General features: G+C 42.5%; 1 protein-coding gene across 2 annotated transcripts in view; it reads left to right on the forward strand.

The window, feature by feature from the left end:
- The window catches only part of SNX24 (sorting nexin 24), a 156,802-nt gene that overhangs the window by 116,467 nt on the left and 23,215 nt on the right, over window positions 1–17,120 (forward strand). The gene's annotated exons all lie outside the window — the stretch shown is intronic.

A 17,120-nucleotide genomic window follows, 5' to 3' on the forward strand; every position in this document is an offset into this window, starting at 1 on the left:
TAAAATAGAATAGGCCTACGTTGAAGAGCAGCTCTCCCTTCTTCCTTCAATCTGTTTTCCCCCAGTCCCAGAATATCCTCAGGACTCCGGAGAGCCACAAGGACTAATGCCTAATCTTAATTATTTAGCCGTGGAAATTAAATTAGAGGATATTCCTTCAGGAACCATCTCATCAAGTCAGCTCAAACCATGACTAATTTAAAATATTGTTGGGGGCCATCCTGGGCAGAAATGTCCAAGATGCTGCAAGATGTTGTCACTAGGAAGTTCCAATGGAAATGCTTTATCCATTCATTCACTCATTGATTCATAAAATAAACACCCTTGGAGGAGCTGTGCTGGGCCGCAGAGTCTGCATGGCGCTTTACACTTAGTCCTTCCCAGTCCCAGCTCAACAGCGTCATCTGGTATTTGAGGTTGAAGTGAGTCTGTTTAAATATGGACCATTTCGTCTAGGACGACGTGCACTGAGGCTATCTGAAAAGCCCCTCTGTTTTCCTCAGTAGACAAAATAGTAGGAAGTAAATCAGGTAAATCAGCTTAAACCTTTTGAACAACCTGCTGGTCAGGGGAGACGATTTGAAGAGAGCCTGTGTAGGCATCTCATCCCTGGGGGGGTAGCACTTGCAGCCCTCTTACCGGCGTATACAAGGCCAACTGTGCACAGTCCCCCCGTTCGAATGTAGAAAGCAGTCAGGAAACTTGCAATTATATTTCTTTTTTATCTGACAAACAAGTGAAGCCAGCTTTATGAACATTGCTGCTCAGACTGACTCCGACCCTTTCACAAGTCCAGATGTCAGGCAGCCTGGGGTCCACAACCAGGGGCCTCGCCCCGGTGCCCTTGATTGCGTGTTCGTTATAGCTTATTGCCTGTCAGGTGCCTCATGAGGCTGTATTACCAACTGAACCTCACGGAAGGCGCAAGTTGCTTAAAAGCGAGCCTAGCAAAGGAAGGGCAGACTGAAGACAAAACTAAAGATTGCTTGCCCGGTGAACAGCAGGAAGGAGGCAGCATTGGTGCGGGCGCTGTCCCCCAACTCCTGCCAGCTGGCTGCGGCCTCGGCATAACCCACCCCCCCCCCCACCCCACCCCCGCCGCCGAAGGCTCCAGGAACCCAAGTGGGAAAGTAACTGGCTTTTGAAAGAACACAAGCCTGGGAGAGAACGTTTTGAAAATGGATGTCTGACAAAGTTTCTATCATGGGATTTGGCTGCCAGGATGAATGTGTGTAACCTAAAATTCTCTCTACCTCCCTTAAAACTTGGAAACAGAATTTTCAAGCCTGTTCAAAAACCTTTCACAAGAAGAGTTTCAGTTGGGTCTTGGATCCAGATTTTTCTAAATGCAACATTTTTCCACTTGCTCTCCAAGAACAACCGTGTGACGTCAGGAAAGCAGGGAATTTCTTGGCCAAACCTCATTAAAATGTCTTTGTCTTACTGGAGGTTGGAATTGGAAAAATTGGTTCTCTGACTTAGTAAGTGCAGCTGTTGGACCTACCGGTCTTTGTGAGATAGTGTTTCCAACAAAGGCAGTTCTTAACATCAAATATTTCTGAAATGAACAAAATTCTCAGTCATTATCGAACATAGTGCAGAATAGTCACTTAAGACCACCTTAAGAGGGGCTCCTGGGCAGCTTAGACAGTTAAGCCACTGACACTTGATTTCGGCTCTGGTCATGATCTTACACTTGGTGAGTTCGAGCCCCACATCTGGCTCTGGGCTGACAGCGTGGAGCCTGCTTGGGATTCTCTCTCTCCCTCTTTCTCTGCCCCTCCCCTGCCCTATCTCTCTTTCTCTCAAAATAAATAAACTTAACAAAAAAGAGATCACCTTAAGGCAGCATACTCAGTTACATTCTCATGTTAAAAGTATCGTTATTTGTAATTTTTAATAAAAATAAACATTCTTTGTATCATTGATAAGCACAATAAAATAAAATTTGTTTTAAATCTTGTTTCATCTTGGGACACCTGGGCGCCTCAGTCGGTTGAGCATCCAACTTTGGCTCAGGTCATGGTCTCGTAGTTCGTGAGTTTGTGCCCCGCATCAGGCTCTGTGCTGATGGCTCAGAGCCTGGAGCCTGCTTCGGATGCTGTGTATCCTCCTCTCTTTGTCCCTCCCATGCTCATGCTCTGTCTCTCTCTGTCTCTCAATAATAAATAAATGTTAAAATAAATAAATAAATAAATAAACAAACAAACAAACAAATGTCTTATTTCATCTTTATATTTCTTAAAATTTCCTTTTGTGTATGTCTTACATAGCACATAATTAAGACAGTGATACCTTAATGGTGTATAATTAAGTAAATATGTATATTTTAGGATGGGGGCTGAACTCCTTTTCCTTTGAGAGGCCTATGATGAAAAGTGTTTGGGATACACTACTCCCTCTTCGGCAGAACCCCCTGTTCCATTCGTGCCAAGGTGTTTTAAGTAAGTAAAATAATGTAGTTACAGTGTGTTTAGAACTTGTGAAAAAAAAATTTTTTTTCCTGTAGGGCTTATTTGTAATTTATTAAACAAAGTGCTCAGTTTCCCAAAAAAATTTTTGAAGGGCCTTTCCCAGTTCAGAACTTGGCAAACTCCCATCTTGCTTTTGGACTAAAAATGGCGGGTTATTTTCAGGCTCGACGAAGAGTCTTACCTCCATATCCCTGAAGCCAGAGTAAATTCTAGTTGTGGCAATACACTTAGAGTCTAAAGAATGTCTAGTACTTTTTTTTTTTTTTTTTGAGAGAGAGAGAGAGAACAAGTGAGCGAGCAGGCAACTGAGCAAGGGCAGAGAGAGAGAATCCCATGAGGGAAAGAGTGAAAAAGAGAGAAGCAGGCTCACCTTAAGTGGGGTTTGAGCTCACCCAATGTGGGACTCGAATTGACAAACCATAAGATCATGACCTGAGCCGAAGTCAGATGCTTACCTGACTGAGCCTCACAGGTGCCCCAGAATGTCTAATACTAAAGCATTCCCCGGCTTTGCCTTCTCTACTTTTTCTTCTCATTTACAGAATGGGTGTTATTTTATTTTAATTTTACTTTTTCCGCAGATGCTGTTTGCCTCCTCAGTGAGGATTGTGGCTTTTACCCTGTTTTCTGTGCTCCCTGACCCTCCTAGTGATTTGAGATGACATTTGAGTCATTGTCTCTTGCCTCAGCATGCCTTTCATGTAGCAGATACATAAATTGATTTTTCGCTTTTTCTCCCTCATCCACCTGGGCAGGAAGGTAGAGCAGCGACATCTGAACAGAGGATATGTTGTTGGAACTCTGATTGTCTGTCTCTGTTATTGTTTCAAACCCTTCACGATGATGCCTCATGCCCTACTGAGACCGTCTTCATCTTCCAGATACACAACGGAATTCGGCACCGCTGTACCCAGGATGCGCCTTGGGCTTATTTCCAACATTATTCATCATCGCGTTGGCACCTCTCTGGTGGACACATTCTCCACAGAGCCTCTCGGGTACTATTTTGGAAAAATCTGGGCCATTTTGGGCCATTCATAGGTTCCTTTATAAAATCATTCTTTTCACTAAAAATAGTCCCATGACTGTGCCCTGCAAGCTATTCATGATCAGTCGGAGAAGTACTTTCCTTGGTTGTCATCACCCTGCCATTATCATTATTCAGTGTTTCTATCCTCATGGCAGTTTTCCTCATTCGCTTGGGGTACTCTAGTTCACCCTGGGGTGGATATTCCTACTCACCGTCATCTCTGACCTGCCAAAAAATTGTCTCATGGCTCTTTGTCAGGTACCAAACTGTCATATTCCTAGGCCACGTGTCCAGAATTCCAGCCTTACTCTTCCTATCTCTTCTGTGCCAACCACACTAGCTGACTACCTGCCCCCTTGTCTTGACCCTTGTGTTTATCCTACTCTGTACCCTGTATGTCCGGGTACCCCACGCCCTGTATGTCCCTTTCTCGCATCTCTGTTCACCACAGCATCCTGAAAGGCTTATTTGCGTTGCGCCTCCTTCGTGAGACCTTTCTTGATTCTCCACACCCAGATGTGATACTGTGGAGCCCGAATGCACCTTAGCTGTGCATACACCAGCACATCTTACCTTCTGTTATAGCTCCTAGGGCTAACTTCTCCACACCAAGTTTTCAGTCCTGCCTGCCACCCACCTGGGCTCCCCTAAACATCTTCCAACTTCAGTTCAGCCCACCCTGATGGCTGTCCAAGCCTGCAAGATGGATAGTTTGGTTTTAATGATATCTGGTATCATTCTGACCCTTTCTTTTGTTATTTTTTGTTCCTCTCTGGTAGTTGGGGACATAATCTGAGATTGAAATAACAGTAGTGCCCACATTCATCATGCAGGTTTTCAGTGCATTGTATTCTCTGAGTTGATAGTGGTATTTCTGTATTATTTGGTATGTACAACATTTAAAATGGGGCTGCATAGAAATTTTAAATTGTATACAGCAAAAAAGTCACCATGAATTCAAATCATGAGACAAAAAGACTGAAAAATATTCATAATACATAGGACAGAAGTCTGATTGCTGTGGTATGCAAAGAGCTGTTACAAATCACTAAGAGATAGATAACCCGGTAGGAAAATGGACAGAATTCACTTATTTAAAAAAATTATAAACGCTCAGGAAACAAGAGAAAAAGATACTTCATTATTAATCAGAGGGTAGTAAATTAAAATGAGATATTTACTTATGGAATTGCAAAGATTCAAACAAAACATTTGTACTATACCTTTAAGGTGACTGCCCGTTGTGGCAACCTTCTGGAGAAGCAATTTGGCATTTTCCTCTCTAGGAATTTATCCTACAATTATTCTTGCATAGTTGGGCTATGCTGTATGTAAGGCATTTATTTCATTGCAATGTAATTATACTAAAAATTGCCCAATAAGATGCACATTAGTGGAAAATGGAGTGGAATACACTACTCCTTTCTACTACGGTGGAAAGCTCTCCAAAATACTCCACAGCGGTTCCAAAGAATGCTTTAACTGTCTATATGTAGGGACAGGGAAAGATGTCTAAGCATTATGGACTGATGCCAGAAGAAATAAGGGAGGTTTTCCAGAGACCCTTTTAATGCTTTGTCTTATGATTAGTAACATTCACAGTTCAGAGCTCTGTGAAGACCAAAACACAGGGAAATCTTGTAATCGGAGTCATAGAAAACAGACAAATGGGGAAGATCCTATCTTTTTATGGTTGAAGTTTTTAAAAGCCTTATTTAAGTAGAAGAAATCCGTGGTATTTATTTATCCTTATAACCACAACCTTGTCTTGCTATTCTTCTTACTGGCAAGACAAATCACACGAGCTTAGTATCCTGCTGTATCACCGCCAGCTGAATAAGAAAATTTGCTGTGGAAATACAAGGATGACAGTCACTCTTCCAGATTGATGCTATTTATTTTCCATTGGCACAGAAAAGGTTGCTAAGCATCCCCTGGTCAGGTTCTGCCAGCCCTTTACGGCGGTAATTGCATTGTTCCATGTCTTTATCAAGGAATCCCTTGCCAGTAAGTTTTTGGGAGGGACAAGTGTCAAGGATGAGAAGCCACAATGAAGTGCTCGTGACTGAGCAAAGATTACCCTGCACAGGTCATTCTACAAAACTTGTCAGTTTGCTGCCCAAATAAATGCCTAGAGTCCGTAAAACATGGAGCAGAGTGACCCCAGGAAGAAAAATCAATTGCAATTCATATTTCATATGTCTATAATTGCTTGTGAAAGCATGGCACTGGTTTGTTTGCAGGGCGGCTTTGCCTCTCCCGTTGTTTCTTTCCTCATTTCTAATGGACATGTCTTTCACATGCCCTGATTTACAGTGAAGCAAAATTTGGGGCCTTTTTTTCTTGTCCATATTACCATTCTTATTACTGGTGCCCTGGACTGGATTTGATCAGTGCATTGAACTGTAGACAGGCATAGACCGTGTGCTAGAAATGGCTGTTTTGATTTGAGATTCTGGAAGCTCTGGGTGTTTTCATTATTTGTTTATTCATTTTGCTCTGAGGTCAGGGCGGGGAGCCTTGTGGAAGAAATCGCCTTTCATTGGGAGAGGTAGTCATTTATTAGGACTTTGAACATCAAAATTGAAAAAAAAAATTGTTTTTGTAGTCGTGATCTTAAATGCTTTTTTATCAAGGCAGGGGACCCATAATAACTGCTAATTTGGAAAATCACCCGGTGTGTCTTATCAACCCTCTCTGACTCCGGCTTCCCCCCACCCCAAGTCTTTATCATGTGTGGCTACTTTTGGATTCGTAGCCCTTCTGTGGACTGAGATGTCATAGGCATGGAGAAAATGCTGCTTACTTTATGGATTACTGTTAGGTCAACAAAACTTTGGCAGCATTGATTAACTTGACAGTGAGTACAGCAGTACATTTATCACTTATGGCTGTGCTGTAGAAAATCTAATAAGAGGCAAACAATTCCCTTTAGAGCTGTAACAGGTTCACTGTGGCTAACGGTGCGTGCACTGGAAATTTCTGCCTTTAAATTATACCCTTGCCGCTGGTTGGGTCATTGACTCAAAGCTACTCCACTTCCCTAGTCGAGCTCTTGTTATTAATTGCATCACTGTTATTTGACTTAAATAAATATTTAAATTGCACTGTCTATGTGGTGTTTTTAAAACACGAAGATGAATTAGATACAGTTCTAGAATGATGATTTTGAAATAGCAACTAGAAATAGAGAGTTTTAGTGTGTGAAACTAGGAATATGACAAGGAAAACTACTTCCCACAATCAATGGTCTCTAATGTAGCTTGTGTCATAATGGAGAACTTCGGGGAGATTTTAGCCTACTCTAACTACTTTGTAAAGAAAAGTATTTGTAAGATAACTCTTTGACATGAAATGACTACAAACGCATACTGATAGAAATCTGGTGGGATATTTCTTTGTTTTTTTTTTTTTTCCTTCATGCTTACGATCCCCATTAACACTTGTAATATTTGTTTTTTTTTCCTTCCTCCTACAGATTAAATAGCATTACTCATTTTCCTCCTATATCACTTAGATTTTTAACAGTGCTCTTAGGTATGTATGTAAAACAGAGGACACGATAGGTTTATTGGACAGTACACATTCTATCTAGTGATCAGAGAGGTACGTGTAAGTGTGATAGATTCAGGAGATCTGGGTAAGTAAGAAAAAGGTTAGGTCTTTTAACTGTTGCAATAGTATTCTGGAAAACTAAAGAGTATTTGAGTGGTAGAAAACTTGTCATTCTTGTGGTAAAATATACAGAAAATCTGAAAACACGCAAAAAGCAAAGCTACCTTCTCGGGGCAATCCTTATTTCACTTGACACTGTTTTTCTTTCTCTTAAACTCCTTTTTTAGACTTTCTGAAAAGCTGTCTAATTTATCTTAATTTTTTTCTTATTCCCGTGCTAGGCTGAAATTCATAATTCAGCTCGAGAGACCTGGTTAAAATGGAAAAAATTCCAGTTTTTTGGTTTTTATGTGTTTTGGTTTTTTTGTCTTTTCTTTCTTTCTTTTTTTTTTTTTTTTTTTTTTTTTAGTGCTTTGTATTTTGCTAGAAAACAGTCTCGAATTGAGGGATTTTATACGGTAGCATCTGTGAGATGATATAGTTTTCTTTGTTGGGAGAAAAGTGTTCTGCCTGAATCAATTGTCAAGAGGTTTAATATAATAAGGCAGCTTGTGGTATGACTAAAAGAAACACCGTGCACATGAAATTCCCACAGCAGTTTGTTTTTAGAAGAAAAACTGAGTTCCCCGGAAACATGAATACATTGAGAAGCAAGACTTAATAAGACAGACCGTAAGGAAGAGCGGAATGGCTTGCTGTCCAAAGGTCCACGTCAGCGATCTCATCCGATATTTGTCTTTGAGATTCTAAAAGGCGTATAAACCCAAATTACTTTTTTCTTGAGCTTTGAGAAGTGCTGTCTTTGAATCAGTAACATTCAAGCCTGTTGATGTTAGTGTTTTGATTTAATTCAACGAGAATGTGTTCTCCTGTTTAATCTTTAGGGTAAACGTAATGTATCTCCTTTCTGGAAACTGTCTTTTCGGGAAGGGCCACGTCTACCGCTGTGGGTCTCACAGGTTACAATAGCAGTACCCCCACCGCTTGCCCTCGTGAGCAGAGGCCGGGTATTGATTAACCATCACGCTGGCATCAGAACTACTCTTAGGATTCAATTTTTTTGTTGTTTTGCATATTTTATTGATCACAGTGGTAAATGAGCATCAAGCGTGCAAGAAGACGATGAATTGTTTACTTGCATAAAATAACCTTTCAATAAGGGAAGATGCATGGCTTACACTTTGGTTCTGTTCTGCGGCCCGAAGCAGATGGCATTCAGCTGCTATCGATTTGCTTCCATAGTTAAGGAGCAGCGTGCAACCCTGCATGCCCGCTGCATGGTGAAAAGGGGCGCAGGTTTGGGGGCCAGGGTGGAAGCCAAGAAGGACCGACTAGCCCTCCCTCTAATCCTAAGGAGAGAAAAAAAAATCGTATTTGAAAACCATGAATATCCACTTAAATGGAAACTTGAATTAATGTAATCAGATGTGTGCTGGTGTTTTTAGAGAAAGAACATTTGTGGTCATCACTTAGGCAGATGTCTCCAGTGAATCGCCAACTGAGTAATAATCAGAGAATACTCATTTTAAGCATGTTGTATCTAAAGAAAACTAAATAAAATCTTTCCCCCTGCCTCTGGGGTAGAATGAGGTAATCTTCAGATAGATCACGTAATGTCCACTGCCGAGCCTTCTGGCCTTAGACATAAATGTCCGCGTAAGCTGTGCCGACGGTCCACTGCTTAACCAGTTGTGCTTTATCTCTATTTATACAACAGTCCGCCCATAGCCTCTGTCAGCAATTACATTTGGTTTTGAAATGTCTTTCCGTAATAGGTAGTTACAGATGTCGAATTTATAAATATTTTCCTTGAAGCTGTATCCAACAATGACTTTACATCTCAAAAACTAAGGATAGACTCACCTATCCGTGGTGACTTTCACCCCCCCTTCCAAACTTACTAAATACTGAAAACCACTTGTCAAAAGCAATATGAACAAATAGCAAATCTATTTACATCATAAAGCATGTATTTGTTACTCAGAGATGCACATATAAGTGAAGTTTAGCTGAATGACTTAATTTTTGTTTGTAATTTATAATTTTAAATATAAGTAAAATACTCCTAACAAAAATGTATCATGAAGCTGCTCGCCCAATGATAGCAAAATTTTGCAGATTTACTCCACTGGGTTTTTTTTTTTTTTTCTTGTAAATAAACTGTTAGTACAAATGACAGTCCTAAAAACATTCCCATAACTGTTATTCTTTAAAATGGAAACATTTTTTTAAGTTTTATGTATTTATTTTGAGAGAAAGAGAGAGTGAGCAGGGGAGGGAGGGAGGGAGGGAGGGAGGGAGAGAGAGAGAGAGAGAGAGAGAGAGAGAGAGAGAAAGACAGCATGAAGCCTAAAGTGGGGCTCAATACCACGAACTGTGAGATCGTGACCTGAGCCAAAATCAAGAGTCGGGTGCTTAACCTATGAGCCACCCAGGTGGCCCTACAATGAAAACATTTTACTGCAGTCTGTTTATTTGTGGGGAGAGGGGCAAGTTTGTTTTGTTTGTGGGGAGAGGGGTAAGTTCACCTGGTTGGGTCCCAGGGGAGTCCTGAGTCATGTGAGCTCCATGTCCCCCAGCCTCCCCCCTACCTTGGCCATAAAGGTTTGGGGAGGTGAAATTTATTCATTCGCTTCTGTAACAAAGAGCATTTATTCCTCCGTTTCTTTCTCATCTCTTCTTCTCCTCCTAGGAGAAAAGCCAGAGGAGTTTGAGGTGGAAAGGGACTTGTGTGAAGTGCCTGTGTGTTGAGGGCATTGTGTGTTCTAATTGGCCATCACCACATTTTACTTACTCTGAATCCCTCCCCCTGACCAGGGTGACCCAGAGAATACCTATTTGGTGCTTTTTCTTTTCTTTTCTTTTCTTTTTTCTTTTCTTTTCTTTTCTTTTCTTTTCTTTTCTTTTCTTTTCTTTTCTTTTCTTTTCTTTTCTCTTCTTTTCTTTCTTTCTTTCTTTCTTTCTTTTTGTTTTAATGTTTGCTTATTTTTGAGAGAGAGAGAGCTTGAGCTGGGGAGGGGCGGGGGGGGGGGGGGGAGAGAGAGAGAGAGAGAGAGAGAGAGAGAGAGAGAGAGACACCCCCAAGCAGGCTTCTCCGGGCTGACAGCAGAGAGCCCAATGTGGGGCTGAACTGCATGATGGTGACCTGAGCGGAAGTTGGACGCTCAACTGACTGAGCCCCCCAGGCGCCCCAGTGCTTTTTCTATGAACAATAAGCTCTTGTTTCCAAGGTAGATAGATAAGACTAGTTGGCATCAGGTTTGTGAAACGAAAAGGAAAGTTGCAGACAAGGAAGCCCGTCTCTTCCCTGTTTGCTACAGGTGGGCGAGTGGGACGCGTCTGAGAAAGGAGACTCAAGGCAGGACCTCTGATACTGGCAGTGCTCTTGCTTTGTCTCAAACAAACAAGCGCTGGGTCCATGCGGCCAGCAGGTGATCAGGAGGCGGGAGGTGCAACGAGATTGTAAGGGACAGATGAGAATGGTTCAGGACCAAGCGACCGGCACTCTCTTTGCATGCCACTGTGTTGGTTGGAAAGAAATGAAAGCAAAATTATGAAGGTTAGGATTGATAGACTCTCTTAGATAGTTCATACGGTAGGTTATTGCACTCTCCTTCGAGCTTCTCTTTTTGGACTTGTTCTAATTCAGGTAAGACAGGTGATAGGAGCCAATTTAGTATATTTTTAGTAGGCAAGTACTATTTCCACCTGACATACAATTATGTATACAAAAAGTTGGTATGTTTAATTAGTCTTTTGTTAGAAAAAAAATCCCTCCCCATTCTTGTGGCAGTACCGAGTACCAGCCCTATTGAACAGTCTTTTGGCTGACCCAAGAAAAACTTGGTTAGCATATAGTATTTATTTAGCTCTATCAACTGACAGTCACACTCTTGAATGTCACCTGCAGAAAAGTGGGAAGACAGAAAACAGGCACTTTTTGTTATAACTTTACTGAGGTGTCAACTCTCTTCCATGGAATACGCGTGTTATACGTGGACAGTTCTTTGTAAACTTAAGAGAGCTGTGTGACCATTTTCGCAATCCATTTGGTTTTTGTTTTTTGTGTGTTTTTTTTAATTTTTTAATGTTTATTTTTGGGAGAGAAAGAGAGAGCATGAGTGGGGGAGGGGCAGAGAGAGAGGGAGACACAGAATCCAAAGCGGGCTCCCAGCTCTGAGCTATCAGCACAGAGCCCGACATGGGGCTCGAACTCATGAACCACAAGATCATGACCTGAGCCGAAGTCGGATGCCTAACCGACTGAGCCACCCAGGAGCCCCTCACAATCCATTCCTTAGAACATTTTTCTCACCCGCAAAATTTCCTTTGTGCCCACAGAATCTCCTTTTTCCCCCTGCACAGCTTGAGCAACTTTTATTATAAACTTGAAATACCAAATGCATGTTATCAGTTGGTGGTCCCTCCTTTTTTTTTTTTTTCCTTCTTCAAGTAGGCTTCACACCCAGCCCAGTGGAGCTTGAACTCACATCCCTGAGATCAAGACCTGGGCTGAGATGGAGAGTCAGACGCTTACCCCTTAACTGACACCCAGACACCCTGGTGTCTCCCTTTTCTTATTCATTAGTCTTTGACTCTCTGCTCCGCGGTCTGCTTCAAGTTCAGGTCCTTGCAGTGGAGACCACCTTGCAAGGTTGTAGCCGCATCTTCAAATATGGCTTTTGGAACTCGAACTCCCAGACAGTTAGGAGAAAGAGGAGGTAAGAAGTGGGGGAAAGGAAAGACAGGAAGGAAATAATGGAGCTTTCCTTTTATTTGTGCCTTAGTCATTTCCTTTGACACACACGTGTATTTTCCAGGAGAGAATGGCTGGTAGACAGCAGAGACCTCTTCCATGTTCATTTTGTCCCTGACGCCTCCCCTACTAGTGGATCCAGCAGGAAAGGGAAGGGGAACTTACATTTGCTGAACCCCTGCTGTGTCTGAGGGACTCCCCTAGCTTCCTAGGTGTGGAGGGATTGAACTGAAGGAGGTCTTGTGTCCTACTCCACCTGGTGAAGCTTGTTCTTTTAGCACCCATTTGATCCTCTCCCACTTACCCTGTAAGATGCAGTGCTCTGTGTCATGGTAAACTGGTGTATCTATTACAAAACTTTAGAATTACAGCACAACTTAATTATTTATGCTTCTGAAAAAAGGAGACGTCTCAGTCATCTAAAATATTAACTGATAACACAGGGCACCTGGGCGCCTCAGTTGGTGAAGCCTCCAACTCTTGATTTTGGCTCAGGTCATGATCTCACGGTTCATGGGTTCCAGCCCCATGTCGGGCTCTGTGCTGACAGCGCGAAGCCTGCTGGGGATTCTCTGTCTCCCTCTCTCTCCGCCTCTCCCCGCCTCTCTCTCTCAAAATAAATAAATAAACTTCAAACTTTTTTAAAGAAAGAAGTTGATGAAATCAGACTAAAGGGAAGTTATATTTGCAATAAGTAATATTTTCTTCTCAATACTTAAAAGAGTCCCAAAGACAAAAGTAAAGGAAATTCATATCTGTTGTTAATAAAGAGCTCAAGTGAACTCTCCTGATACTTTTTTTTGCAAGTGCAGCAATTTAGGTTGTATTTTGTTCATTCTTTCACTTCCATCCCTTTTTTTTCCCTCTTAAATGGAATAGTATTTTTTTTAATGTTTATTTTTTTAATGTTTATTGAGACAGAGAGAGACAGAGCATGAGCAGGGGAGGGGCAGAGATAGAGGGAGACACAGAATCTGAAGCAGGCTCCAGGCTCTGAGCTGTCAGCACAGAACCTGACGCGGAACTCGAACTCGAACTCAAGGACCGTGAGGTCATGACCCGAGCTGAAGTTGGACGCTCAACCGACTGAGCCACCCAGGCGCCCCTTAAATGGAATAGTATTTAAATTTTGCATATCCTATTGACTTTGGCATAATGAAAGGCATCTTCTAGTTTGTCTTCTCTTCTTCTTTGACTCCCTTAGGGCAACTAGAACCCGTGATTTTTTAAGCATTGTTGCAGTGTTTGGCTTTACCATATACCACCTACGTAAAATATAGATTATTTTCCTTAGATTCTGTTGACCTCAGTCAAATCCATTTAAGTCACTGACCAGGGGAGACTTTGAAGCCAAGACCAGGAATTAGCTTGTAGTGTTAGCATGACTGGCTGCTCAAATTTCATCAAGATCCTTCATATAGAGCCAGCAGAGTAATGAGCCATTCTTTCAAAGCTATGTGTGTTGCTCCTGTTTTTATTTATAATGAAGCTGGTGTATTTGAAAAGGTGTCCTTTTGGGTTGGCCAAGTAGTCCCATTAATTGTGCTAGTCATTCATCATATCAGTGACAGAAGGCCACTAAAAAATTATTGAGGCCACTGTTTTTTCCAGAGTCATCCCTGTTTGCATTAACTCGTAAAGAAATGCCCGTTCTTTGAACACTGGGTTTACTTGTGGACAGTTTAAACACAGGGGTAAGTCCACCCTTCTTTGCTGTAGCTCCTGCCCCCTGCTGTTCGTATGCTCATCACAGCCATCTGTTCAAAGTCTTCCCTTGAAAGGTAGCTTTCCCCCCTGAAAATATAATTAGCCAATTCGTTGCTAAGCATTTCAACATTCCAGAGTGTATTTTAAGAGCAGCTGCTGTACGCTCCCCACATGTGCATTGTATCTTTTTTGTTGTTGTTGTTGTTATTTCAATGCATCCGATTGATCCTTCTTTTCTCTCTATGCAAATGACACAGTTAGTGGAGTTGGGGATTTCTAAGCTTAAAGAGGCTCCTAAGAAATGAGAGCATTAACCCCAAGTGCACTGCATTCCCTGAACGTCTTGCATTCTCCTGCTCAGACTTGAAGTGGGCACCTGCTGTTTAATGTAATTAGTTTCAGAGGGAATGTCAGCTCAGTCCTCAGGAGTTTACTCTGACCCAAAAACCCTCGTAAGAAAATATCAGTGAGACAAAACAAGAAAAGTTATCACAGTCGGGAAGCTGCTTCTCACCGCGTTATTCGTTATTTGGGGGCATGTTTTAGAAGATTCCTATTTGCTGTCTGGCTCCGTGATTTTCTGGTTGCAAAACTGTGCTCAAGACAAGATTGCTCTAGCAAGTAGCTGTTTTCCTTCTCCAAAAATGAGGACGTGGTGGGCTGCGTTGAAAGGAAGGAAGGAAGGAAGGAAGGAAGGAAGGAAGGAAGGAAGGAAGGAAAGAAAGATAGATATATGAAAACATTTGGAGTTGGAACTATAGTTTTCAGCACTTACTCTGATCAAGTAAAAAATTAAAGACAAATTAAGCATATTCCTTTTCATCCTACCTTCTTCCATTCAAACGTAAGTTGAACAAGGCTGTTTGCCAGTTCCCTTTTTATTCCTATTGATGTTTAGCTTTTAATGAGCTGTAATAAAGGGGTCAAAAAGGGTCTCATGTGAGTAGCAGGGTGAATCAGACACGAAATAGTGGCATCGCTGTTCTGTTTGGCTCTTTTTCATAGATGAGCACTTGCTTATTTTGTTGGCAGTTTGTAAGGCACCTTATCTAGTCTTATGATGTTCTTTGTTTATTTCCCTCTGTCATCCTCCTTGGTTGAATCTTGATTATATATTCAGCCACACCGTGGCTGTGCTCCAGAGCTTGAGGGAGGGGATCCGAGCCCACCTCTAGCCATAGGGTGAAGGGGGTTGCTGCTGACCCTTGAAGGGTCAGTTGGGTGTGAGAGAAAGAACAGAACTGCTAGAACCCTTTAGGGAGAGAGTACAGCCAGGAATTAGTGCAAGACCTAGATCCTCAGCTCATCCTCCCCCAGGGGCAGACTCTCCAACTTGGATCTGGGCTTGGTGTTGCTGGGCTTGGATGATCGCTCATCCACAGAATACTTTAATCTGTCTACCACAAAGGTGGTAGTGAGGATTAAGTGACCTCGTGTACGTGAGGCAACTTCGCAAGCTATAAAATATTCTGCAAATAATACATATTACTGTTTTTTCTCAGCTACGGCCTTGCTTCATTTCCTACCTATCAATAAATCCTTGCTACACCATCGTGTAGCAACTGGACCTCCCGCTGCTTTTGGTCATAGTTGCCGCAGAGGCCCTGGTTACCTCCAGCAAGTGTAACAATCATGGCAGACTCCAGTGGTAAAGTTTTCTGTTTACAGTAAGCCAGACTTGGCCTTCTCAGTACCATTTCCATGGCTGGCCCCGATTGTGCCTGTGGAATGATCCTCATGCATTCAAAACCCTGTGTTGCATGCAGAGGTAAAAAGGTAAAGGTAAATGGTAAAAGCCAGGTGGACATTTGCATGAAATAATTGCAAGTGCTGTGTGCTCTAAAGGAAGCAAATAAGGGAGCCAGAAAACAAGTTCCCAGGGAGCAAGAGGGAGTGCTTGGGTTTCACTGATCCAGGAGCACACCTCCAGGGAGATGTGTACAAGGCAGCTAGAGGGAAGGGCTGGAGACAGAAGTAGCAAAGGCACGTTTGTGGCTGTGGTGACCCCTGTGGCTGCACCTTTTTGAGCGAGTGGGAGAGGAGCGCCAGATGGGGGCTAATAAAAGGCTATATGTGGAAGGTGAGGGAAAGGTGGGTGGTGGTGCTATCCTTTGCTGAGATGAGAAATTGAGGAAGGTGACGGGTGGTAGTGGGGGATGGGGTTGTTCATGTTTTTGTTTTTATTTTTGTTTTTTTGTTTTTTGTCATTAATGTTTATTTTATTTTTGAGAGATAGAGACAGAGCACAAGTCGGGGAGGGGCAGAGAGAGAGAGGGAGACACAGAATCCGAAACAGACTCCAGGCTCCGAGCTGTCAGCACAGAGCCCAATGCTGGGCTCGAACTCGGGAATGGCGAGATCTTGACCTAGGCTGAAGTCGGACGCTTAACTAACTGAGCTACCCAGGCGCCCCTGTGTTTTGGTTTTGTTTTTTAAAGGAAATATCAAGTTATACTTTGGACCTTTTGAATTGAGAATGTCTCTAAGAAATTCCCAGTGGAGATGTTAAATAGGTATTTAGTTTCAGAAGAGAGAGCCAGCCTGGAGAAGTGAATTCGCACCTCATCAGCATCAAGGTCTTAAAATCCATGGCAGTTGGTACTGCTGAGTTAGGGAGAGTGTTCCAGGAGGAGAGAAGAGACTGCTGGCTAAGCTTTGAAAAATCCCTATATTTTGAGGCCAGGTAGAAAAGAATGAGGAAAAACACCAGAAGAGTTGCAAAGAAAAGTGGGTCAAGTGGTTGTCTGGTTGAGTACTGGCTGCCCAGAAGCTGAGTGAGGTCTGGACAAAAGTGGCCATTGGCTTTAGCAACAGGGAAGAGGTCTGTGGTCTTGACAAGCTGAGAATGGCAGAAACCAAAGCCATTTTGTAGAGAGTGGTGTAACGGATGGACTGGAGATAAGAAGGGGACACAACATCTGCAGAACATTCTTGAGAACTTTTGCCGTGAAAGGAAGCCGAGAAATAAGCTGTATCTTCTAGGGGGATATTTTTTTTTTCTCATTTTTTCATTTGTTTTGTTCCGTTGTTTTAAAATGAGATGCTAGGGGCGCCTGGGTGGCTCAGTCGGTTAAGCGTCCGACTTCAGCTCAGGTCACGATCTCGCACTCAGTGAGTTCGAGCCCCGCGTCGGGCTCTGGGCTGATGGCTCGGAGCCTGGAGCCTGCTTCTGATTCTGTGTCTCCCTCTCTCTCTGCCCCTGCCCCGTTCATGCTCTGTCTCTCTCTGTCTCAAAAATAAATAAAACGTTAAAAAAAAATTAAAAAAATAAAATAAAATGAGATGCTAGAATAAGTTTATATGCTGATAGGAACAATTCAGCAGACATGATAGAAGGGTGGATGGATGGAAGGAAGGAAGGAATTGGATCAGGAATAGGCTGAGGAGACCAGGGCTGTAACTAAAGAAAGAAATACTTGGGAAAGTCAAGAAGCAGGCTGAGAAGCAGGCTGAGAACCAGAGCATGAACTTAGAAGAATTGGCCTCTGACAGAAGAAGGGGCATTTCTTCCACTCACACAGAGGAAGAAAGAGAGGTT

Source organism: Panthera tigris, chromosome A1, assembly GCF_018350195.1.
Source record: "Panthera tigris isolate Pti1 chromosome A1, P.tigris_Pti1_mat1.1, whole genome shotgun sequence".
In the NCBI taxonomy this organism is placed as follows: domain Eukaryota; kingdom Metazoa; phylum Chordata; class Mammalia; order Carnivora; family Felidae; genus Panthera; species Panthera tigris.